This window comes from Hylobates moloch, unplaced genomic scaffold (assembly GCF_009828535.3).
Source record: "Hylobates moloch isolate HMO894 unplaced genomic scaffold, HMol_V3 SCAFFOLD_6, whole genome shotgun sequence".
Taxonomy (NCBI): Eukaryota; Metazoa; Chordata; class Mammalia; order Primates; family Hylobatidae; genus Hylobates; species Hylobates moloch.
Window position 1 is genome coordinate 121,485,049 of NW_026652281.1, and position 26,319 is coordinate 121,511,367.

The 26,319-nt window shown below is 36.8% G+C and overlaps 1 protein-coding gene and 1 pseudogene across 4 annotated transcripts in view; both read left to right on the forward strand.

Moving 5' to 3' along the window:
• LOC116470290 (cyclin-dependent kinases regulatory subunit 1-like) overlaps positions 1-11,001 on the forward strand; it is a 34,910-nt pseudogene extending 23,909 nt beyond the window's left edge.
• The window catches only part of KCTD16 (potassium channel tetramerization domain containing 16), a 316,361-nt gene that overhangs the window by 265,099 nt on the left and 24,943 nt on the right, over positions 1-26,319 (forward strand). The gene's annotated exons all lie outside the window — the stretch shown is intronic.

Below are 26,319 nucleotides of genomic sequence, written 5' to 3' on the forward strand. Positions count from 1 at the left end.
GTAAAAAGAGCTACTCCCAAAGGAGAAAACAATAAAGAAGATAGGGGTTGGGCAGGCAGGAAGGTGAAATCTAAGGAAACGGTGATGAGAAAAGTGGAATAGATTGATTTCGAAGAAAAATCTCTCAGTAAATCTTTATCAAGCACTGATTTTGGACAAAGCATTATGAATGTATTTGTCAGTATTTTTCAGTTGGAAGTGTCAAAAATCCACCTTAGACAAGCTTAAGCAAAAGATTGGGAGGATACTGGCATGGCTTGCAGAATAAACAAAGCATCTGAGTTCCCTATGTCTGCTTTTCCCTCTGTAAGTTGCATTAATTTTCTCTAGCTACAGGAAGTACTTCCCTGAGCAGCAGAGAACATGACCTCAGGTAGTTCAGGTAGTGAACTAACACCATTTTATTTGAGCGACCCAAGATATAGAATTTTTTCTGAAAGCTCAATTTAAGGTATCTTGGGAAGAACTCTGGACCAGGTTGGATCACATACCTCTCTTTAAGCAATCATGCAGCATAGGGAAATGGTAGGCTATGATTGGCAAAGTCTGAGTCATACACCTATCCTTGGCTGGGGATGCAGTACCATGATTGATATTACCATGAGGGCCAAATGTTTAGAGTCGGAAAGAAGCTATTCCTTAAGAAAAGAAACTATTACTAGAAAAGTTGGTATTGTGAGTGAGGAGTGATATTGGGCAAACACCCCCTGAGCAACAACTGAACTAAAATAAGGAATACAAAGGTGAACAAGGCAGACAGGAATATACAGTGCCGCCAAGGAACCTACATCCTGTCAGGGGACTCAGACATGTTCATAAATACTTTCAAATCTAAGAACCAAAGCAAAAGGTGAAAAAAAATTGAAAAGAAGGAAAGGAGGAGAAATAGGAAAAAGAAGAAAATGGGCTGAGCAGAGAGCAGATAGGCCTAGCTTTTTATAGGATAACAAATGTATGAGGCTACAAGATGACTGGAATTATAGTCATGGGAAAAGAACAGGTGGTACAATATGAATGTGCAAGCTAGCTGAATCTATATGATATCTTCAGGGGCATTGTACCTGTGTAACCCCTTGTGTGGTCATTGTTTTTTCTTAACAAAGCAAATCAACAACAGAGACCTCATTTTCCCTTCCAACTTGGCAAGCATACATATCTTGCACTAACTAATCAGTTTCACGTTATATTACGCAGACAAAATCCATTATTTTTAAAAAATAAAAAATATGAGAAATTTGAAATGGGAATTGCTGTCAAATCAAGATGGCAGAGAACAGGAGGATAGAATGATAAGGAAAGGAGTGGGGTAAGGTTCAGGTGGTGTGAGGGAAGATGAGTTCTCTGTGCTTCTGAGTTTGCCTGTGGCAGATGCATTTTAGTAGGAGCCAAAAGGGTTGGCTTCTGGGCCAGGCTCTGACACCAACTTGCTATGTGGCCTCAGGCAAGTCAATTCACCTCTCTGGACCTCATGTTCCTCATTGCTAAAATGAGAGAGATTGAATTAAATTAGGGATGGCAAATTGTTTTGCCACATGTGCCAATTCTGATCAATTAGCAGTGAGAAGGGTTGTGTCTGGATTCAGTGGGAAAGACTTCAAGCAGTGAGACAGGTAACATGTTAAGCCATCATCTGTCGTTAGTGCTTTAGTGGGAATTAGTTTGCCAGGATTTTTCCATGTGACAGATGATGCATTTTTTTATCCCCCTGGGAAAGAGTGTGAGGATACTGATCCAGCCTCCCATCTCTCCAACCAAACAGAAGGTCTCTCAATTTTCACTGGCAACATCCCTGGAATGAGTTTTCTGCACATTACTGTCCTAGCCTTTCATTTTATAGTGCTGTGCAGCTATTTTTTAATGCATAAGCCTCCTTGAGAATCTAATAACAGCCACAGACCCTTATCCTAAATAACATAAATATTCCATATTTTGCATACAGTTTCAGGGGTTCCATAGTCCCCCTGAAGACCAAATGTATAGCCCCAAGAAAGCTCTCCATGATCATGAATTCCAGACTAAGGACCCTTGAGATTAAATGCAATGGTACTTTATCAGGATGCTAAAATACTACTAATTATGAATTGAGAAATTAGAAAAAACCTCATTGCATATTTAAATAAAGTTGCATCTGTCAAAACTAACTAGCAGGTAATAGCCTACCTGCATATGCATTTAACATGTTTAGTCCGTTCAGTAAAAGAAAATCAGGAATTGTTCTTCTTTTTTAAATAACTGATCATATGTTTTACTTCAGTATAATAGTTGTGTTACATAGTAACTTGAGCAAGATGAAGAGACTTGCTTTAGCTTCTTCACAAATACAATGAGGTACTTGAATGACCGACTTAAAGTCTATGTCAGCTGTAGTGCTTTTCATATTCTAGTATGTAGTTAAATAATTCACCAGTGCACAGCTTACTAATGGAATCAAGTTTGGCTGTTTAACTCAGTTGATTTTAATAGATGAGTGGCCCTTAAGTCTTAGAGTGCACACAAATTGCCTGGAATGTGTTTAAATGCACATTGCCAGGTCCACATCACAAAATTTTTGGTCCCTGAGTCTGTGAGAGGAGCCAAGAAATCTGCATTATTAAAGCCCTCTTCTAGTGATTCTGATGCAGATGGTTCCAGCAGCATAGTTTAAGAAACATTGCACTAGAGGGTTGGCAGTGGGAGACAAAGATCGTATTTTACTTGTTTTTATTCTGACACAATACTATGCACAAAATAGATAATACATGCACTCAATAACTTGAATTATTTGTATGTTAATGATTCATGGAAAAATTGCCTGGGCTTATAAACATTTTGAAGAGTATTGCATACCATAATATAAAAAGTAATGGAAAATGTTAACACCAAACCATGTGTCTTAGGAATCACAACTAGATTTCCTCTATGATGTTTTTTTCAATATGTAAATCATTTTAAGCACTCATTTTCTAACACAATGAAAAGAGCAATGTGTACTCTATAATTCAATAAAAATGAAATAGATGATGTGGTACTTTCTTCTTTTTCCACTGTTCTAATGCACCTTGCAAACAGATGCTGTTTGGCAATATACATTTAGGTCTTCATGGCATTTCACTGGGGTTTGGCTTACTTGGATTTTCATTTTAAAATGAAACCAATATTATCTTTTTTCCTTTTTAATCTGAGTAGGATACTTTTCAAATTAATCACTAGAAGGAAGGTAAATGGGATTACTAGTGTTTAGCTCCTCTTATGTGCTAGGAACATTAATAAGTGCTTACAAACATTGTGCCAAGTAAGCCTCACTACAACCCTTTAAGAAACAATTATTATACCCATTTTATAGATGGAGAAACAGATTCAGAGAAGTAAATTTCTCAAAGTCACCTAGCTAGTAGCCAGTAGAACTGGAAATTGTCTTTTGTAACATTTTTAGTAAACTTTTTCGAGCACACATATGTTATCAGGACTTGTTGAAATGATATCTTTGAAAAACACTTTATATATCAATGACCATAACATGGCAGTGGTACACCTGGGCAAGACAGAATGACTTATATTGGATCAGATTCATATTCCAGTGGCAAAGACAAAAACATAACACTAAATGTGTGTGTGTGTGTGTGTGTATATCAGGGAAAAACAGAGTACTGATAAAACTATTCAGTTTACCCAAACAAATTGCTTTCCTCTGCTAATGTAATTTTATTATTTCTTCTGTGAATGCCAAATTTTCTTGAATTGCCCTAGACTTTCTTTTTTATTTACAGCTTTTTATGTTTGTTTCATGTACCAGCTACCTATATATGTGTATATGTATGCATACACACACATTTTAAATCTTTTAATAAACATATTTTTAATTTTAATACACATATATTTAATCTTCACAGCTGACATAGGAGGTAGACATCATTGCCAAAATTATTTCCATTTTACTCATGGGATAATAGATTAGTGGAGAGATTAAATGATTAATTCAAGACCAAACAATATTAAGTGGCAGAACCAGGTTTGTACCTAAGTCTGTGGGACTTTGAAAGCCTGCTCTTCTATTTTCTTACCTGTCACAGTAGGCTTCACAAACGGAAATACCTACAGAAGCCAGAATAGTAAGTGTAGGAAGTCAGGAGTAAAAAAAATATAAATAAATTACTTGGCTTTTTTGGCCACCTTCTGTTTTCTATCTTTGGATAGGGACCTGAGAACAGAGAACTCTTTCTCTGTTATTAGAAAATCACAGGTCAAGTGCAGTGATAAACTGCAACTGATGGCCATCCCTGGTGTCATGAGGCAATATGGAGTGGCACAGACTGTAGTGAATGGGACTTAGAGGCCCAGCCGTTACTCCCCTTAAGACAATTGCTACGTGAATCCATGGTAGTCCAGAGGCAGCGGATTTTCTGATGTTTTCAAGAAAAACTGTAATTCTAGATTTTCATATAACATCTGATTTTTAAAAAATGACCAATTTTTTGAGATTTAGGCAAAATGCTTACCAAACGAAACATGTACGCAGGCCAAATGAAGTTTCTCAACCATTTGTTTTTGACCTCTGGCATTATCACCTATTTGAAGTTTAAACATAAGTAGAAAACCAGCATGTGATGTCACATTCACCTCCACGGGCTTCCCAAGTAGACTGTGATAAGGTCCTCCTACTTCAGCTTTATTATGTCCCCTTGTTCCTTCTTACATGCCTGGTAGAGTTAATGTGTCCACAATAATGATGATGTTTGAAGTCCTTAAAGCCTTGTTTTTCTGCTCTAAATACTACATCATACTCTTGCTTGTGAGGAACAACGTGGTGGTCTATATCTTTTGTTGTTGTTATAGTCACTGCCATCAGGGTTTTCCAATAATGCATTCTGTGAGGCAGCTGCCCCTGTGTATTATATTATCAGCCACTGATTATGCTGGCCTAGAAAGAACTCGAGAAGTGGTTCTTGCCACACACCAACTTCACCAGCAGACAGAGCCCTCAGCTCTACTAATCTGTGAAATTGTTTCCCACTTCCCAGCACACTGAAAGCTAATTGCTTTCTTCAATGAAACTAAACGATCCACTGAGCCAGTCTGAACTGGGAGATGACTCACCTGTTACAGTTAGCTTATCTCTAAGGTTGTTAAATCTTTATTGTTCAGACATAATTAACCTTGAAGACTGAGCTGACCCTGTGGGAAGCTTTACCTTTCTGGGTGGTTTTTGTCTCTCATTTTAGATTTGGAAGTCTACTCCCAAGCTAGGAAATGATTTACCTTTACTAGATATTAGAGGTAGTCACCTGCTTTTTGTTGATGAATTAATAGCTAAATTAATTGTATTTCACAGAGGGACATAATAATATTCATAGACATCATAATATTCAGTATGAGGATCCTGAATGAGGGAGGGATGTGTAATTCATGGGATACTACTGCTCATATAGATTACAGCAATCCTTTTAAAAGGCCAGAGGGAGGGAAAATTAGGCTCCACTGGTTCTGTACTTCATCTCATTTATTAATACTTACCATGTTTTTCCATCAGTTTTCATGTAATGTTATACATTATACACTTTTGATATGATACAAAGGAATTGATTGTAACTGGACAAACTTAATGAAGTTTTAAAACAATCATCCAAAGCCTACTCCTTCATTCTTGTTGAAGTGATTAGAATATTGGCCTAATCAGTATCTAAAATATGTCATAATACAGCTGAATCATAGAGGTGGTTATTATCACTGAATAGGTCATGTGAAACTCTTTTCTTTCCTGTAGCGCAAATACAATTGTGACATTGTGGGAGACAACATTGTGGGAGCCAAGGAACCACTGGTCTTAATATGAATGCTTATTTCCTAATGATGAAGGCTGTTAGATGGTGGAAATATCTCTCTGCGGAAGCCAGAGGAGCTGAATTCTTTCTGTCACTTCAAAGTGGAAGAGGGAGGCACATGAGGAAGGGAGCTAGGAGATGTGCTGTGAAGTTTAGAAGGGGAAGTGGCCAGAGGCAAATGTCAAGAACCCGTGGGTCCATGGTTTTTATTGGTTTCTTAAAAAAGTTTCTGTGATCCTTTGTAGCTTCATAAAAAATTACAGTTCATTCAAGAAAAATATAAAACAAAGTGGATTATATTTTAAAAGCCCTGATAGCCCCCTTACCCACTCCATTTTACTGAATAGCTATGACCTTAGCTAAGGCGTTTTACCTGTCTGTAAATTGCTTCATTTGTTTATCTATAAATCAAAGATAACAGTAGTATCACCCATAGATTTGTTGTGAGATCTGAATAAGTTGCTGATAGCAATGTCTTTCCAGATCACTGTGTGTATCTGTTGGTTTAATCTATCTACTATATTATTCAGCCACTTGGTTTTCCCTACACCAGTTTATCATGAATATCACTTCATGTTTTTAAATATAGAACTACCTCATTCTTTTTCAAAGTATGTTTTATATTTCAAAATGTGAACGTACTATAAGTATTGGTCTCCTTATAAGGAATATTGTCTTCATTGCCATTATTAGATATTACAAACAAAATTCTGCAATAAATATTCTTGTACATATACTATTCTTTTTTTTTTTTTTTTTTTTTTTTTGAGACGGAGTCTTGCTCTGTCACCCAGGCTGGAGTGCAGTGGCGCAGTCTCGGCTCACTGCAAGCTCCGCCTCCCGGGTTCACGCCATTCTCCTGCCTCAGCCTCTCCGAGTAGCTGGGACTACAGGTGCCCGCCACCACACCCGGATAATTTTTTGTATTTTTAGTAGAGACGGGGTTTCACCGTGGTCTTGATCTCCTGACCTCGTGATCCGCCCGCCTCGGCCTCCCAAAGTGCTGGGATTACAAGCGTGAGCCACTGCGCCCGGCCTGTACATATGTTATTGTATATTACCGGAAATGGGATTGCTAGGACAAAGGATCCATATATTTAAAATGTTGATAAATATTGCCAATTGTCTTTCAAAGAAGTTGGGGTTATTTACACTGCTTGTAATAGTATCAGATAATTTCCTTCTCTTTGTGCTTTTGCCATCCTTGGTAGAAGTGATTTTGTTTTGTGGTGGTGATTGTTTTTGTGTGCTCTGTGTGTGTGTGTGCGCTTTCCTGTGTGTGTGTGTGTGTGTGTGTGTGTGTAGTTTTATTCTGATGCCATTCTCCAAGAATTCTGTAACTGTTTTGTTGTCTCCTCTGTCCTACATTCAGTACTTCAGCATTTCTCTGCTATTTTACTGGCCTAGAGTCCATTCTCCAGCATTTTCTGGTACACTGCTTTCAGCCATCCACACACCAAAGGGGCAAAGAACAGTTGTGCTTGTAGGAGCATATTTATAGAGCTGCTCTTTCTAGCTCCCTGTGGGAACCACTTTAGTTTTAACTAGGTGACCTGTTGTGCAGATGTGACTATAAGGTGGAAGCTGTCCAAGTCTCAATTCTTTTCTTCCTCTCTGTTGGGCTAAAGCTAAATCCTGTGGGACTTAATAAATGTTTACACTTTGGGGCAGGCAGACCTGGCATAGTGGCAGATGGGATTGACTTCTAACTACTTATTATGATTAATATGGTCTGGTGCCCTAAATACCTCTTCCATGGCTCTGTAACAGTGTTAAGCATGCTCTCCTTAGGATTTAATTTTTAAAGACCACGTAAAGCACTGTTCACTTTATTTTAACCCTTTGACCTCATTTTGTAAGGCTATTTTTCATGGATTGGAGGATTGGCCTCATGGAAAGAAAAAGGATTCTGGGTTCAGGAGACGTAGATTCTAGTCCAGAATAGCAGGTAGTTGGAGACTACCTATGAGGCCTGTGTCCACATTCTAGTTTTGCCAACTACTTCCTAGAAAATATTGGGAAAAGTGTTTAACGTTTTGTTTTTTTTTTGAGATGGAGTATCGCTCTTGTCGCCCAGGCTGGAGTACAGTGGCGCAATGTTGGCTCACTGCAACCCCTGCCTCCCGGGTTCAAGCGATTCTTCTGCCTCAGCCCCCTGAGTAGCTGGGATTACAGGAGCATGCCATCACGCCCAGCTAATTTTTGTATTTTTAGTAGAGATGGGGTTTCACCATGTTGGTCAGGCTGGTCTCGAGCTCATGACCTCGTGATCCTCCTGCCTCCGCCTCCCAAAGTGCTGGGATTATAGGTGTGAGCTACCAGGCCCGGCCAAAGCAAAAGTGTTTTACTTTTTAAGGATTAAGTTTATTTTTGTGTAAAATGACTATAATAATATGTACTACTGGTATTAATCAACATTCTTGGATGTTGATAATAAAAATGGACTCTGGAAGTTTTAAGCAAAAAGAATGTTATCGAAAGGACATCAGGACTTCACAGAAAACCGGGAAACTGTAGATTCGGTTTTGGAAGACAGGCAGGAATTCAGGTCCTCAAGAGGCTAGGCCACAGGTATGATCTGACTCAGGTGTCCCAGCTGCTGTCCTCCATGATGAATAAATTCTCATACATCTTTTGCATTTGCATCATCTCCCTCAGGTGTGAATTTCTGGGAGTAATCCACTCACCAAGCCTGAGTTAAGTACCCGAGCTGCCACAGAACAGGGAGAAAGAGTAAATGTCTCATTGGGCCTCTACAATGGGAAACATGTTGCTGCCTTCAGCAAGACCATGGGGCAGGAGTAACGGATGGGTTAATAGTGTGGATTCAGGATCCAAAAGCCCTAGGTTCAAATCCCAGTCCCATGTCTTAATTTATTTGTTCTTCATAGATAAATGAGGATTAAGATACTTACCTCATTAGGGTCACTCTGAGGATTGAATGAGTCAATATTTGTCAAGTTCTCAAGATAGTATCTGACATATAATATACTCACTAGATATTATCTATTAATATTATTAATTTCCTCAAATAGGAAAGAGTTAATACTGGATAGCCAAACACAAACACAAAACCTAACAAACAAACCAATATCAACATTTACAGGTAGTAACTATTCAATATCTATCCGTTGTTTTTCCTATTTTTTTATGAATTCCAGCTCTGAAACTAACACTTTCATTAGTATAGATCATTATTATTTTCTTTGCCTATAAAATGAGAGGGTTGACCACACGACTTTTAACGTACCTGTCAATTCTGGGATACTAGCAATAGGACTCAAGAGAAGGCAGACTTTGCTGGAAAAGGTAGGGAATGGCTTAGATCTTTGCTGCTCATTACAATAGCCACATGTGGCTATTGGACATTTGAAATGAGGCTATTCTAAATTGAGATGTTTTAAGTTTAAACTGTCCAGTAGATTTCAAAGACTTAGAAATGTACTTTACAAAAGAGATGTAAAGTAATAATTTTTAAAATATTGATTACGTGTGAAATGATTTTATGTATATTAGGTTAAATACAATATATTTGTAAAATTAATTTTATGCACTTATTTTTACTTTTTTTAATGCGGCTACTAGAAAACTTAAAATTAGATGTGTGGTTCACATTGTATTTCTATTAGCCAGCACTAGACTATGTATATGAGTAAGTCTGGAAACAGTACAATGTTCCTTGATCCTGCATTAGTGAAGATATTTTCATTTTTAAGTGACAGAAATCTTATTCAATCTGCTTTTAAAGGAAAAATTAGAATATAATGATTCACACATAGCTGAAAAGCACAGGAATAGACTGTCTTCAGGCCTGCCTGGATCCAGAAACTAAATCAATGTCATTAACACTCTGTATGAGCATACGTGTGGACTCTGTGCATCTGTTTCTGCTCTGTTTTCTGCTGTGTGGGTATCACTCCTAGACAAGTTCCTATTTCATAGTAGCCACAGTAATAAACCTAGAGCTTTGAGAGGAGATGGGCTCATCCACTCAATTCCAATAAACCTAGCTTGGGTCATGTTCTCATACCTGCATCAATCACTGTGGTTGATGCAGGATGCTCTGTATCTGTTGAAAACATAGGACTGGGCGCGGTGGCTCACGCCTGTAATCCCAGCACTTTGGGAGGCCGAGGCGGGCGGATCATGAGGTCAGGAGATCGAGACCATCCTGGCTAACACGGTGAAAGCCTGTCTCTACTAAAAATACAAAAAACTAGCCAGGCGAGGTGGCGGGCGCCTGTAGTCCCAGCTGCGTGGGAGGCTGAGGCAGGAGAATGGCGTGAACCCCGGGGTCGGAGCCTGCAGTGAGCCGAGATTGCGCCACTGCACTCCAGCCTGGGTGAAAGAGCGAGACTCCGACTCAAAAAAAAAAAAGAAAACATAGGCTGGGTCACTGGCCTCTCCAGCTCTCCTTAGAGCACAGGTGGAGACAGCCACTTGAAGCCTATGGACTGAGAATGGGTTGCTAAGGAAAGTATGTTTTCTGTTACCAGACCAAGGAAAAATGGCCACTGGACAGGGAAAATCAATAGTCAAAGGTTGTCAGGGGTGAGAGAAAAGATGTACTTATCCTGTGTTTTTCGACTCGTTGATCTGAGCTAAAAAGCCTGTAAGTCACCATCTTCTACCTCTTCCTCACTCCCTTTATTCGATTAGTCACCAAATTCTATTAATTTGCCTCTTAGGAAGCTTCATATATATTCCTAACTTCCTCTGTGTCTTGCACATGTTCCTTTCTGGTTCTAATTTCATCTGTTTTTTTTTTTTTTTTTTTTCTGGTTCTAATCTTATCTTGCTGAAATTCAAAATCTCTTCCCCACATTACTTCCAGAGTAATTATTTATTTAGTTCATTAAAAAATATTTGGTGCTGCTGGGAGTTGCTTGGATGTTGGTGGTGTGGGACTGAAAGCTTGCAGACGCAGCGATCATATCACACAAATAAATTTACTATTTGGAGAAATACAATGATGAGGGGTTTGAGTATTGGCATGTCATGTTGCCCAAGGACATAGCCAAGCTGGTCCCTAAAACCCACTTGAATCTGAATGGAGGAATCTTGGAGTTCAGCAGAGTCTGAATCGGAATGGAGGAATCTTGGTGTTCAGCAGAGTCAGGGATGAGTCCATTACATGATCCATGAACCAGAGGCTCACATCTTACTATTCCAGTGCCCGCTACCCAAGAAGCCAGATAAATGAAGCTGGCGAGCCACCTTCCAGCCTCGAGCTTTACACAGCTGTCCTTGCTTCCTAACATCTTTCTGATAACACTATTACGTTGCCTTCTTGTTTCTCACTTTGATATTTAAAAGATGTTCAACACGCTTTGTGAATGTGCTGGTAACTGTTTTGCTTCTTGAGTAGAGCCACCACCACCACAGCCCAGAGAGATGAGTGCTCTGTGGGCCACAGCCTGAGCTGAGTGTGACCCCAGGAGCCACGGTGTGCTCTGTATCCAGAACACAGTTGGTAGATGGAGGAAGCATCTGAGATTAAGATCATGGCTGTTACAGGGGGATCGTGTAAACTTGCTGTTTTTGTTTTTTCCTGCCGGGTGTTGTATGTATGGTGACTTGTGGATTTATGTTTCAATATATTGGAAACTTTCCATATTATTCAAGAAGTCTGTTCATGTTAAAAGCCTTGATTAAAGAGAAAGTTTTCATAATCTAAAAAAAAAAAGTATTTAAAAAAGCCCACCAACAACAGATGCAGAAAATGTCACAGAGCAAAATGCATTACTTAATGAATTATTCTAAGGCAAACATCCTGTAACCTAATCATGACCAGGTCAGAAAATAGAACTCGGTTAGACATTCTGGAAGCCCCTTCTGTGCACCACATTTCAAACACAACCCCTTTGTCCACCTCAACAACTTTTATACTAAACATTTCCTTGACAGCTTTATACTTATCCCTCATCATTTTGTCTTAAAATGTATCTGTTGAAAACACAGGCTGTTTGAACTACGGAGTTTCTCACGGTTTGGATGTGGCTGATTGCAAATGCATGGTACAATTCACTATGCACCATCGTCCTTTGTATTTTCTGCAGAAAATAGAAGTGGAATTGCTGTGTCATATGGTAACTCTATGTTTTACTTTTTGATGAACTGAAAAACCGTTTTCCAAATTGCCAGCACCACTTCACATTTCACCTCTAATGCCTAAGAGTTCCAATTTCTTCACATCCTCATCAGTACTTATTATTGTATGACTTTTTGATAGCCTAGCCATTCTAGTAGGTGTGAGGTAATATTTCACTGTGGCATGGTTCAGCAGCTCACACCGGTAATCCTAGCACTTTGGGAGGCCAAGGCAGGAGGATTCCTTGAGGCCAGGAGTTCAAGACCAGCCTGGGCAATATAATGAGGCCCTATCTCTACTGAAAAAAAAAAAAAAAAAACTCACTGTGGTTTTGCTTTGCATTTCTCTAATGATGAATAATGTTGAGTATTTTTGATGTGTTTATTGACTATCTGTAGATCTTTGGATCTATTCAGATCCTTTGTTCATTTTTAATTGGGTTATTTATGTTTTTTATTGAGTTGTGAGTTCTTTATATATTCTGGATATAAATCCCTTATCAGATGTATGATGTGGGAATATTTTCTCCAATTCCATAGGTTTTCTTTTTCATTTTATCAGTGATACCATTTGCAGCACAAAGTTGCTAATTTTGATGCAGTCTATTTTCTCATTCTGTTGCTTGTGCTTTTAGTGCCATATCTAAGAACCCCTTGGTGGCTAACCCAAAGACAAAAAGATTTATTTTTGTTTTCTTCTAAGAGTTGTTATTTTTATCTCTTACATTTAGGTCTGTGATTTATTTTAAGTTACTTTTTGTTTATGATATGAGGTCAGAATCCAACTTCATTCTTATGCATGTGGATATCCAGTTGTCCCAGCACAATCTGTTGAAAACACTATTCTTATTGAGTTATCTTGGTACTCGTACTGAGGATCAGTGACTATAGATATAAGGTTTTACTTCTGAATTCTCAGTCATATTTTATTTATTTATATGTCTATCCTTATGTAGTACCACAGTGTCTTGATTATAGTAGTAGCTTTGTAGTAAATTTTGAAATCAGGATGTATGAGTTCTCTAAATTTGTTTTTTTTTAAAGATTTCTTTCAGCAATTTTGTATCTCTTCCATTTCTATATAAATGTTAAGATCATCTTGTCAATTTCTAAAAAAAAAAAAATCTGGGATTTTTGTTGGAGATTGCATTGAATCTGTAGATTGACTTGCAGAATACTGTCATTTTAAAAGTATTGTCTTCCGTTCATGAACATTTCAACATTTAAAAAAAGTTTAATATTTTTAATTTCTGTCAACAATACTTTATAGTTTTTAGTGTACAAGACTTGCACATCTTTTGTTAAATTTAAATGTATATGTTCAAATTTGTTACATTTTCCTGATGGATTGATCCTTTTATCATTAAAAAATACCCCTCTTCATTGCTAATAGTATTGGTTTTTGTTACTGCCCTTGGTTCAAAGTAGCTTATTAGCCTTCCAGTATTTTGTCAGAAGTAGTGTTTAAGCCCTTTGTGCTAGCAAGGTTTCAGCTTCTGTTGATGTGTCTGAGTGAAGCTTTGGACATGCTTTGATTCTGTCCTAAATCTTTTCTCTGACTGCTTCTGAGTGGATGCTTCCTAGCACGTGCCACAGCCTTGTGACTACCAGACACCACAGCCTTGTGACTAGCAGAGTTGACTGTGATATTATTATGAAGGCTCTTCTTGGCTCTCATTCTTTTTCTTTTCTTTTCTCTTTTCTGTCTTTTTCTTTCTTTCTTTCTCTTTCTTTCTTTCTTTCTTTCTTTCTTTCTCTTTCTGTCATTCTCTCTGCCTTTCTTTCTATTTCTCTTTCTTTCCCTCCCTCCTTCCAACTTTTCCTTCCTTCTTCTCTCCTTCCCTCCCTTTCTGCCTCCCTCCCTTCTTTCCTTCCTTCCTTTGATTATTTTGACTTATTTTCTGGTTGCTCTGTAATTCTGCTTGTTTTGGAGTTACCAGCCTTTTCTTAATCATTCTTCACCAAGATCTCCATTGTTTTTGACAACACTCTTAGGTATCAAACACTCCACTCTCTGTTTCACTTAAGTTCAGCTCCCTCAGGTAGAGCTGTGGATCTCTTTGACTTTGTAGAACCACAGCTAACGTGGTCAAGCATGGAGACCTGCTCTTTGAGTGACACCTTTGCTCTATACTAGGTACTAGGGATACTAGGGATAAAAGTGGAAGTCCCTGGTTTTTGTTTTTGTTGTTGTTGTTTTTTCCTTTTTGCCAAGGAACCTCTACCATCTGGGAAAGCTGGATTTGAAACAATTGTGGCCTCAATATTTTCAGCCTGTTATGGTTTGAGTAGAACTTCCTTTATACAAGATAGAACTTGTCAAAATAAGAGAGCTCAAGTTCTCTTGGCCATGTTTGCTTAGAATCAAGCTTCTGCAACAGGAGTCTGGGGAGTAGTGAGAATGAGAAACGCAGGCAGACTGCCCTTATTTGGGTGAAACTGGAGCCTGACACTAGGATCTGGAAAGTGAGGTTACTATAAACTTGTCTAATGGGGTAGAGTTTCCGTTACTTGGAGCTTGTAAGTTGAAGGGCACGTAATGGAGTAGGTCATGGCTTAAACGCCATAGGTCAATTGTTCTTACTAAAAGTTTGTAAATTTTTCTTGAATAAATGTTTCTCCATTTGTTATATGCAATTATGATAATTTCTAAATACCTTAACAGTTGTTTTTAATAATTTCACCAAATAAATTATTTTTTTTTTCTGGAGAGAGAGTCTGGTGGTATTCTTACTTCGTCATTCCAGAAATTCTGTCTACTATATTTTTCATTTTCTGCTTTCATAAAGAGATGCTTCTCTTCCTTTACTATTGTTTATCTTAATGGTACAGTATATATAAGAAAGGTAGGTGGAAGCTTGATGTTTTTCTTAACTTACTGATTTTCAAGATGATGAAGTGTTTTTCTGTCATCCTCCATATGTGACAAGTTACATTAAAAATTATCCACATGAACTCATTGATTTAAACATATTTCATGGCTTAAATCTATTATAATTATTATCATTATGAAGCTCAAGTTGTTCTATCCTTGGCCAGTGGGAGCCTCTTCAACTTGGCTTATGAGTCTTTTTTATTTTTTGAGGATCTATAGCTGTCTTATTTTATTTTTACACAGTAAGTGAATATATTTATGGGGTACATTAGATACTTTGATACAGGCATGCAATAAGCAATAGTCAAGTCATAGAAAATGGATATCCAGCCCCTCAAGCACTTATCCTTAGTCTTTTTGACATGACTTTGGTAATTTTTGATAACTTTCTTGCTATCAGGTATAATAGGGTATTCCAGGATTATCTTATATGTTTCCTCAACCAGATCTGGATTCGACTGTCTCCAAGGAGGCCTGGTTTATTTTGCTGAGAAGTGACATTTCAAAACTACAATATTGGTGCTAGGCACACTCACTGCTACTGGGATTGCCATTGTTTCATGATTTTTTTAGTGGAGAGAGTCAAAATACACAAACAACCTCCCCCCAACCCCCACCCCCCACACACAAAGATGAAACACTTCACCAGTTCATAGTGATACTTCCAATTCAAATGAAAGACTATGGAGTGTTTACTTAAGCTCTTCTATATTACATTTGGGTTCCTTTCTTCCACATCAAAAATCATGATTCTCAATAATAAAACATCATTTCAAGTAAATATGTGTTTAATGCTCACCACAAGTCCCTATCTTAACACCTCTTTAGTCATTTAAGTAAAGCTTGTTCTATTACAGATTTCCCAGAAAGCTTTTGAGCTAAATTCATCAAATTGTATACGTTAAAGATGCATAGTTTTTGTATGTCAGTCATGCCTCAATAAAATTTTTTTTAAAAAGATGCCCTCACATATTACAATTAATAGTTTGTGCCCTTTATACATGTGAGTTTTGCCAGATACAAAACCTTTAGCTTCTACTTTCTTTCCTTGAATATTTTACATGTGTTACTACATTTTCTTCTGGCATAAAGTCTTACTATAAAAAAGTCTAATGATAATTTAATACTATTTCATTAATAAGACACATGCTTTCTTCTCCAAAAAGTCTAATAATTTTACTAGAAATATATTGGTGTTGTCTATTCCAGATTGATATTCTGATCTCCATAGTATGCTCTTTCAAAATGTAATTTATACATATATATGTGTTTGTGTATGTATATATAAATACTTTCAAATATATATAATATATAATATACAATTCTAATATATATTACATAATGTTGTATAGTATTTATAATAGTGTTATATTACATATATTAGATATGATATGCATATATATGTACACATATATATTTGACAATTAAATTTTTCTTTTTAGCATTTGTTCTGTTCCCTTGCCTCATTTTTTCTTTAGGGACTCCTATTATATGTATGTGAAAATATGTGAAATTTTTTTGACCTACTTTTTATATTTGACATTTCTCTAGGACACTTTTGATCTCAACTTCTTAATTTTAAATTCTAAGACATTCTCTTTTGTGTTTATGTGCTCTTGTGTTCTAGTTTAGTCTTCATTTCTTAAATTATTTATCCTTTTACTTATAATTTTTTCATAAACAACTGTCATCTAAATCTGAGTCTTCTCTAATTCAGTTTGTGTTGCTCTTCCATGTTTTGTATGAATTCTGGATGCGTTTGAGAATTTTGGAACAGTGGACAGCAATTTGAATCTCCTTTATGTGCATGTCATTCTGGCATGAATTTATTGTCTGGAAGAGTGTTATTCTGCTCACTTTTCTCTTTTCCTTATAACATCTTTGTATGGAAATTGTTTTTCTGTCGCTTAATTTCTCTTTTCTTATTACATCTTTGTATAGAATTTGAACTTAACAGTTTATGTTGTTTATTTATATGTGATTATCTTTCCAGAACATTTAGAATAAGGTGGGGTTCAGGAAATTTTTTAATTCCACAGAACTTCCCCTTCTGTTATTTTGGTATAATTTTCAAAAACATGGTTGCTTGCTTCCTGAGATTTCCTGGCTTTGTTCCTCTTCCTCATTTTGGCCTAGACATTCTTTTTGTTTCGTTATGGTCTCTCTATCTTGTTTAATTTTTATTCTACTCATAGTAGACTTTTTTTCTCAATATTTGGCCCCATCTTAGAAAAGAGTCCTGATAAGTCAGTATTGAGGACTTATGGGGGGTAAACTGCTTCAATTCTTTCAGTCTAGTTTAGGGAGAGACTCTCCCAGTTTCTGTTTTTGGTCTTAAATTGGCTTACTATGCTTTCCAGTACATATCTGCTGACTCTTTGGGGGTTGTCCTATTCTCAAGTGCTTTAAACCCTACTTTCATGTTTTTTCTTCTTTCTATACAGATGCCATTATCATGTAGGTCTTGTGATTGTAGACGATTTGTTCCCTTCTGCTTGTATTTTAATATTTGTGGGGATACTTTGTCAGCTAATTGTGTCATATATGTCTATGAGTTTCTGTTTCTGTTAGTTGGTTGATTTTTTAAATGTGGATATTTGAAGTGGTTAAAAACAATGCTGCCAATTCTGCCATTTCCCCCAAAATCCTGCATGGTGATCTTTTTAAAACACAAGTCTATGACAAAAACAAGCAATGGGGAAAGGATTCCCTGTTCAATAAATGGTGTTGGGAAAACTGGCTAGCTGTATGCAGAAAACTGAAACTGGACCCCTTCTTTACACCTTATACAAAAATTAACTCAAGATGGAATAAAGATTTAAATGTAAGGCCCCAAACCGTAAAAAACCCTGGAAGAAAACCTAGGCAATACCTTTCAGGACATAGGCAAGAACAAAGACTTCATGACTAAAACACCAAAAGCAATTGCAACAAAAGCCAAAATTGGCAAATGAGATCTAATTAAACTAAAGAGCTCCTGCACAGCAAAAGAAACTATCATAAGAGTGAACAGGCAACCTACAGAATGGGAGAAAATTTTTGCCATCTATCCATCTGACAAAGGGCTAATATCCAGAATCTACAAGGAAGTTAAAGATATTTAAAGAAAAAAACAAACAACCCCATCAAAAAATGGGCAAAGAATATGAATAGACACCTTTCAAAAGAAGAGATTTATGCAGCCAACAAACATATGAAAAAAAGCTCATCATCACTGGTCATTAGAGAAATGCAAATCAAAACCACAATGAGATACTATCTCGTGCCAGTTAGAATGGCGATCATTAAGAAGTCAGGAAACAACAGATACTGGAGAGGATGTGGAGAAATAGGAACGCTTTTACACTGTTGGTGGGAGTGTAAATTAGTTCAACCATTGTGGAAGACAGTGTGGCAATTCCTCAAGGATCTAGAACTAGAAATACCATCTGACCCAGCAGTCCCATTACTGAGTACGTACCCAAAGGATTATAAATCATTCTACTATAAAGACGCATAAACACATATGTTTATTGCAGCACTGTTCACAATAGCAAAGCCTTGGAAGCAACCCAAATGCCCATCAATGTTAGACTGGATAAAGAAAATGTGGCACATATACACCATAGAATACAATTCAGCCATAACAAAGAATGAGTTCATGTCCTTTGCAGGGACGTGGATGAAGCTGGAAACCATTATTCTCAGCAAACTAACACAGGAACAGAAAGCCAAACACTGCGTGTTCTCACTCATAAGTGGGAGGTGAACAATAAGAATATATGGGCACAGGGAGCGGAACATCACACACCAGGACCTGTCAGGGCCTGGGGGACAAGGGGAGGCATAGCATTAGGAGAAATACCTAATGTAGATGATGGGTTGCTGGGTGCAGGAAACCACCATCACACATGTATACCTATGTAACAAACCTGCACGTTCCACACATGTATCCCAGAACTTGAAGTATAATTAAAAAAAGAAAAAGAAAAAAAGAAAATGCATGGAAGTTACAGAAGGATTGTTTTCAGGAAAAGTAAAAAAATGTATGTCAGAGTCTGAGACAGGGTAGATATTCACTATTTGTTAAAAGAAAGAACGAATAAATACATATACAACATAAACTAAAAACAAAACAATGAAACACAGTATAAAGTCTAAATATGACACTTCCATGCTTTACAAATAATTATTTTACTTTCTATTATCCTTAGATGAAGTACATGCTTCTGATAATGACCTAGAAGAATGGTTCCCCAACTTTGCTGTCTATTGGAATTAGCTAGTGTGCTTTTATCATTGCAGTTGCTCAGATTATACCCTAGACCACTTAAATTAGAAGCTCTAAGGGTGAGACCAAGCATCAGTATTTTTGACACTCTCCAGGTAGTTTCAGTGTTTAAGGACCACTAACTAGAAGGACCTTTACAATCTGATCTGGCTCTTTTCTACCCCATCTCTCTATTGTGATGCCCTTTAACAAGCTCACAGTCCATGCTTCAGTCATATCCAGTTACTTGTAGTTACCAAAATTCACTATCCCATTGATGCTGTAGTCTCTTTTCCTATACTGATCTCTTTGCCTAGAATTTCGCCTTGCCTCCAAATGACTGTTCAGCTGATAATCACCCTATTATGTGTAGGTAGAAGATCTAAAGATTATTACAAGTACCTGGTTTTAACATAGAGCAAGGAGAATGGTCAATTCATTGTAAATCTAGATTTTGTTTCTTTCTCTGTACTGGGCCCAGTGTTGAACCCTAACTGTCTAAGCCAGTTTCTACTTGGAGGTGAGCCTTCAGCTGTCTCTGGTTACCTCTGTGAGTTCTTGGAGATGAAGTTTTGGTCTTTGGAAAGTTTGTTGAGAAGGATGAATTACTGATCAGGACCTCTACAGCCTGTTTACTTCTCTGGTTGATGATTTATATTCGTAACACTGAGGCTGAATTTGGAAATTAGACCTGCCACTTTAAAATATGCTTGGCTTGGTTCTGGTATTGTGAGGAGTGGATTCTTATCAGCAGTTGCATTAAAACAGCATCAGAGACAAGAGCAAGCATATTTTAAAAATGACAGCTCTAAGGAACCTTCCTGTTTTAGATTAAATCATGATTCCAAAGGCTAAGCCCTGGATTAAAGATTTTGATTTGTCTCCATATTCTCTTAATCAAATCTCTTTTTCCTAATGCTTCCATCCTTAGGAAAAATGAGAAACCACTTCCTCCTAATGGCTTTTATTATATCACATTAGATCTCAATAGATAGCAAGTAATTCATCTTGGTTTAATATATGATAAACTTTTGGTACAATCAAGGAACCACCTTGAAATTATTAAAAATAACATCATAGATTCATCTTCACAGTTGTGGAAAGAGGATCATATAAAGTCTGGAAGCATTTACACAAAAATAGGAAAAATTGTTACCTTTTTGTGATGGAATTATAGGTGGTTTTAAGATTCTCAGTGTTCTTCTCTGACTTTTCTGATTTTCTGCAGTCAATATCTATATGTACACATAAATTTAAAGAAGTTAAGTATAGTTAGAGAGTACTCCGCTAAGAGAGCAGATGTTCTCTTTTTCAAGACTTTAAGTATAAACTTAACCAAAGAAGTGAAAGATTTGTACACTAAAAACCAGAAAATGTAATGAAATAAATCAGGCACAAATAGACTCAAAGACATTTAGTGTTCATGGATTGGAAGACTTGATATTGTTAGAATGTGCATACTATGCAAAGCTGTCTACAGATTCAATGCTATACCCATCAAAATCTCAATGGGTTTTTTATAAAAATAGAAAAAAAACTAAAATCCATCTGAACCCACAAAAGACCCAAAATAACCAAAGTGATCTCGTAAAAGAACAAAGTTGATGGCATCAGACTTCCTAGTTTCAAAATATACCCATGTAACAAACCTGCACACATACCCCCTGAATCTAAAATAAAAGTTGAAATTATAAATAAATTAAAAAATTATATGGAAAACAAAATATGTTTTGGATCTAGATAGATGTGTAATTAACATAGTATGATACTTGCATGAAGATGGATCTGTAGACCAATAAAAATAATAGAGAACCTAGATATAAATCCATGCACAGTAAACTAATCTTTGACAAGTTTGCTAAGAATATGTAATAGGGAAAAGTATAGTCTTTTCAACAAATAAATTGGACCCCTATCTTACACCATAGACAAAAATCAACTTTAAGTGGACTAGACTTAAACATAAGATCTGAAATTATAAAACTTCTAAGGAGATACAGGGGAAAAGTTTCTTGATGTTGGTCTTGGCAATGTTTTCTTGGATATGAACTGAAAGCACAGGCAACAAAAGCAAAAGTAGACAACTGGGATGACATTAAACTAAAAAACTTCTGCATGGCAAAGGAAACGATTAGCAGAGTGAAAAGGCAACCTAAAAATGAGAGAAAATATTTGAAAAACTCATTTATCTGATAAGAATGAATATCCAAAATGTGTCAGAAATTTCTGTAACCAAGCAGCAAGAAAATTAATAATCAGATTTTATAACTGGAAAAAGAACTGAATAGCTATTTCTCTAAACGTGACCATACAAATGGCCACCGGGTATATAAAAAGGCACTCAACATCACTAATGTCAGGGAAATGCAAGTCAAAGCCACAATGAGAGATCACCTCACACCTGTTAAATGACTACTATCAAAAGTACAAAAGATAATAAGTATTGGCAAGGATGTGGAGAAATTGGAACCCTTTCACACTGTTGGTGAAAGTGTAAAATGTTGCAACAGCTATAGAAAACAATGTGAAGTTTCCCTAAAAACTTAAAATAGAACTATCATATGATCCAGCAATCTCATTTCTGGGCATATATTCAAAATAATTGAAATCAGGATCTCAAAGAGATATCTGCACTCTCATATTCATTGTGGCATTTTTCACAATATTCAAGATATGGAAAAAACCCAAATGCCCATCAACAGATTAATGGATAAAGAAAATGTGGCATATGCATACAATGAAACAATATTCACCCTTTTAAAAAGGTAGAAAATCTTCTCATTTGGGTGATAGATGAACCCGGAATACATTGTGCTAAGTGAAATAAGCCACTCACAGAAGAACAAATATTGCATAATTCCACTTAAATGAGGCATCTAAAGTAGTCAAATTCATAGAAGCAGAGAATACAATGGTATTTACTAGGTATTGAGGGGAGGAGCAAGTAGGGAGTTGTTGCTCAATGGGTAAAAAATTTCAGTTATGCAAATGAAAAAGTTATAGAGATCTAATGTACAACATAATGCCTATAATTACCAATGTGGTATTGTACACTTAAACATTTGTTAAGGGGGTAGATCTCATGTTAAGTATTTTTATTACAAAAAGAAATAAAAACAATAAAATGACAAAAGAACACAAGGAAATTTTGGAAGTGATGAATATGTTCACTATCTTCCTTGTGGTTGGTGGTACCATACATTAAATATGCACAGCTACTTTTATATACCAGTTATACTTCAATATTAAAATATTCCATTGAGGAATTTTTAGAATCTATTACCCTTTATATATTTTTTCATCTGAATTGGAGAAGCTGGAGTCTCTCAGAACAACTTACCCTGCTTCTTTTTACTCCTCAATCCAAAAGACATCTCTAGTAAATTAGAGAGCAGATTTTTAAAAAAGTGGAGTAGTCAATTTCTCCAAGTTATTTTTATTCTCAATCTTATACCTGAGATATAAGAGACACCACAGAAGAGATACCACAGAAGAGACCACATGGTGATTCTTTGTCTGTTTGAGTGTGGTATGGACCAGGTCACCTCACAGGATTCATCAGCCTTAACTGTGCTGTTTCTGCCTCTCCAAGAGAGAATGGCTAAGAGGACGACATTAGTTACAGGTTAAAAATGACAAGCCAGTGTTATAACAAATAACTGAAGCAAAAGTCTCACTTTTTTTTTGAAGCTCTATTAAAATCAAAGTTTAATCATGAATTGTGAAATAGAACACAGGCAGTTAGGAGCTGCTAAAATATTAACACTTCTATTGAAACAGAAACTCAGGCATTTTATTATTTTCATGACCAACTCTGAGATTTCATAATTAAGCCTTTCAGTTTGATTTATTTAGACTCTAAGCAAACTTTCAAAGTGAGTTTGAGGGACTTTGTACTTGGAACATGAATGCATTACATTTCCTGAGGCAATTTGGAACTGGGGTTTCATCATTTCAATGCCCTGGCTCAGAAGCAGGTATTCTGAGAAACTTCTCTTGAGTATCCTAATTCATTAACTGTAAGAAGGACCTCAGACATTTTCCTTATCAGGGTGAGTATTCAGAAGGGAGGGAGAGAGGGAAAGATACTACATTTAGGAGTGAAACTGTATTTGTCACAGCATATTAATTTATCTAGTTCTGTTCTCTTTGGCGTTACAAACAGACATTTCTTATCTCCCATCTAAGCCTTTAGCTGGTTCTAAATATTTTCTCATTGATCAGAATGAGTGGAAAATTACATTTCACCCCGCTGCTCCCAAAACACATTAAATATATATATATATATATAGCTATATATATATAGCTAATATTAGCTATATATATATATATATATATATATTCCTGTCACTCTCTAAGAAGTAGTTTGGCACTGGGGATCATTGAATGTCGCATAACCCTGAGATCCTGAGATTGAACATGGGGCAGATTCCCAGGATAATCTATGTTTGAACATACTATGTAAAATTTAACCAGTTTTAAGAAATAGGATTGGTGAATTAAGGAAGAAAATGAAACCTAAATGAAATACTGACTCAAAGGTGGCAGTTATAACATAACAATCTTTTTTACTGGTAGAAGGAGGGAGAGAGGGATTGTGAATCACATCGAACATATACCTAATTATTTTTAATATGAGAGAGAGAGAGAAGTGGATTGGGGGGAGCAAGAGACAGGTGAGAGGGGAAAGAGAGAAATAGGGATGAGAAAGAGCATTGCTAGATAAAAGGAGAGTATCTCTATTTAAAAATATGGGGATTATTTTGGGATATCCATTTTGAGCATTTGAAAACGACCAGTTGACCTTGGTCATTTGACAAATCAGCTGCCAAATCTGGACCAAAATAAAATAGAGTCTGTCATCACTGTGAAGATAGAACATAAAGGCTAAGCAAGAAGAAAAAAAAAAAAAAGAAAGGAAAAAAGAAGCCTCACACCAAGAGTATAGGGAAGGACTACCTGAACCCTCCCTATGTGCTCACATCAGCGGAGAATTAGGCTGCTTTTCTCTGAAGTTCCAGGTGCTTTGCAGACTATTATTTGAGAAACAATACAGGGTACCCTCAGCATATCTCACTAATCATACATGAGCTGGAGGAGGTGGCTGATAAAAATCATTTAGCCTGGTGCACAGAAAATGAGGAATGTATCTGAAACATACAAAGCAGGAGTTTGGTCCTGAGAAGCCCTTTCTCCCTGAAGACAGAGCTGTTGGCAACATCTTGGGGCATGGTTAGGGCCATGATCTGTAACTAGAACTGGTCCTGGGCAGAGGGTGAAGGGCAGCCATTTTCTCTACGTCCTTGTCCCTCCATTTTGGTGCCCATCTCCCTTGTCCCTCTGGTGATGCCCAGGTTCCCTCCCCTTGGTCACCTCTGACACGTCAGAGTCCCTCGTGACATCCCCAACCAGCCTGTATAGCTGTCCTAGTCTCATCACTTTTCCCCTGATCAAAAGGGATCCTAAGTATGAGTTGATCCCATCCCTCTAGTCTTCCTCTCATCTTGATGCCGAAGAGAAGCGATTTCAGCTTGAGTTTTCAGTGTCTCCTTAACACTTTGATGTCTTTATGATCTGTATGAATTTTTATAAGAGTCTGAAAGTCAAAATGCCTTAACAGAAAGGATGAGGGGTTTTAGTGTTAGAAGCCCAGTTTGAGTCCACATTAACTGCAGAATCTTGAGAAATCTTAATTACTAGGAACCTCAATTTATTAATTTGGCAAATAGAAGAAATAATTATTTATTTCACACAATAAAAAATAAAATGTCATTATAGTTACATAAAATCCACTAATAAACTATTCAGCATTGAGTAATTGTTGTCAGAGTTATTATTTTCATCATGGTAGAATTCTTGACCAGCTGGTGAAAGAAATTTTTTTGACATAGAAGAGGGCTGCCTCCATCAAAGTTCTAATATCATATCTTATAGTAGCTACCTATTCTACTGGTTTTAGACTGGCCTTAATCTGAGACTGAGATTAAAAGATGTACCAACCCTTTGTAATAGTTAATTTCTCTACAGCTTCAGAAGTGAGGCCCCATTTACTCTAGGGTGACCTCATGTTCAGACTGTCTGTGTAACACTGAGCCCAGTCAGTAAACTTAGCAGATGGGGAAAAGATATGGGATGCAATAAAGGGTGATTGACCTCTCAGATTTCTTTTGATGAGAAAGTTGACACCACATTTTTCTAATTGGTGTTCTAGACTGGCTAGATAAATCAACAACGAATCAACAGTCTTTAAGCACATATACAGGTATGATAACTCTGTAGTTAACTCAAATCCTTGTGCTATGTATTATTTTGCTGCATAACTCAGAATTCAGGAAGCTACCCATCCAATCAGTCTTTAGCGGTTTCATTTCAGTAACGAGTTTATGCAGAACCTTCCATATCTCTCATAAAACCAGAGCATTCATAGAACCGGAAACACCCATATCAACTTTATATTGTTTTTGCTTTTTTCACATGGGAATGGTACAAATCAACTCTGTTTTCTCAGAAAGTATCTGTTTGTTATTACTAACACTACACCATTTTCCACCCCTGATAATATGTACAGAATATTGATTCTTCCTGAAGGCAATTTCTTCAGATTTCCAAATTATAAATTGGCCACATTTCTGGAATTATATCAACATGAAATCTGAAAGATATTTCCTCATAGATAAAAAGGCTAAAATTTGTGGTTAGGCTTCTAATTGGAATCGGAAACTTTTTTATATCATTACAGTTTCTCTGGGAAGACAGGATGCGTAAAGCTCCATTATGGATAGCTCAACTTTGAGAAGGAAACGCTTCATCCTATTATCCTCTCTTCTTTACCCTATGGGTATAGAGTACTTTTTACCAGGAGGGTTTTTTTTCCAAGAAAGAAGAAAGTATCATTACAGGTATGGTGACTATTTTGGAGAAATTTAGACCTGTAAAAAGCGATTGAACTTAAGTTTTCCTGAAACGGAATAGGGTGATAGAGATATAATGGCCAAATCCAGTGCAATACATTGATTTACTCAAAATATATTTTGAGGTTGGTGTCTACATGTGCAGACATTCTTCTGGGCACTAAGGCTCCAGTAACAGACAAAAAAGACAAAAAATTATTGGTTTCTTAAAGCTTACATTCTAGAGCATATCAGGGATCTTAAGCTTTGAAATAATTGGTACAAGCTTTGGTGTTTGAGAAAGCCCCAGGAGGTCACAGGCTCCCTGTTGTCGGTGGTTTCCTTATCTCCAGCTTCTGTCTGTGAGTCAGGACAGGCCTTTTCTCCTTTCCCCCAACAGAGGCGCACTGAGGAGTG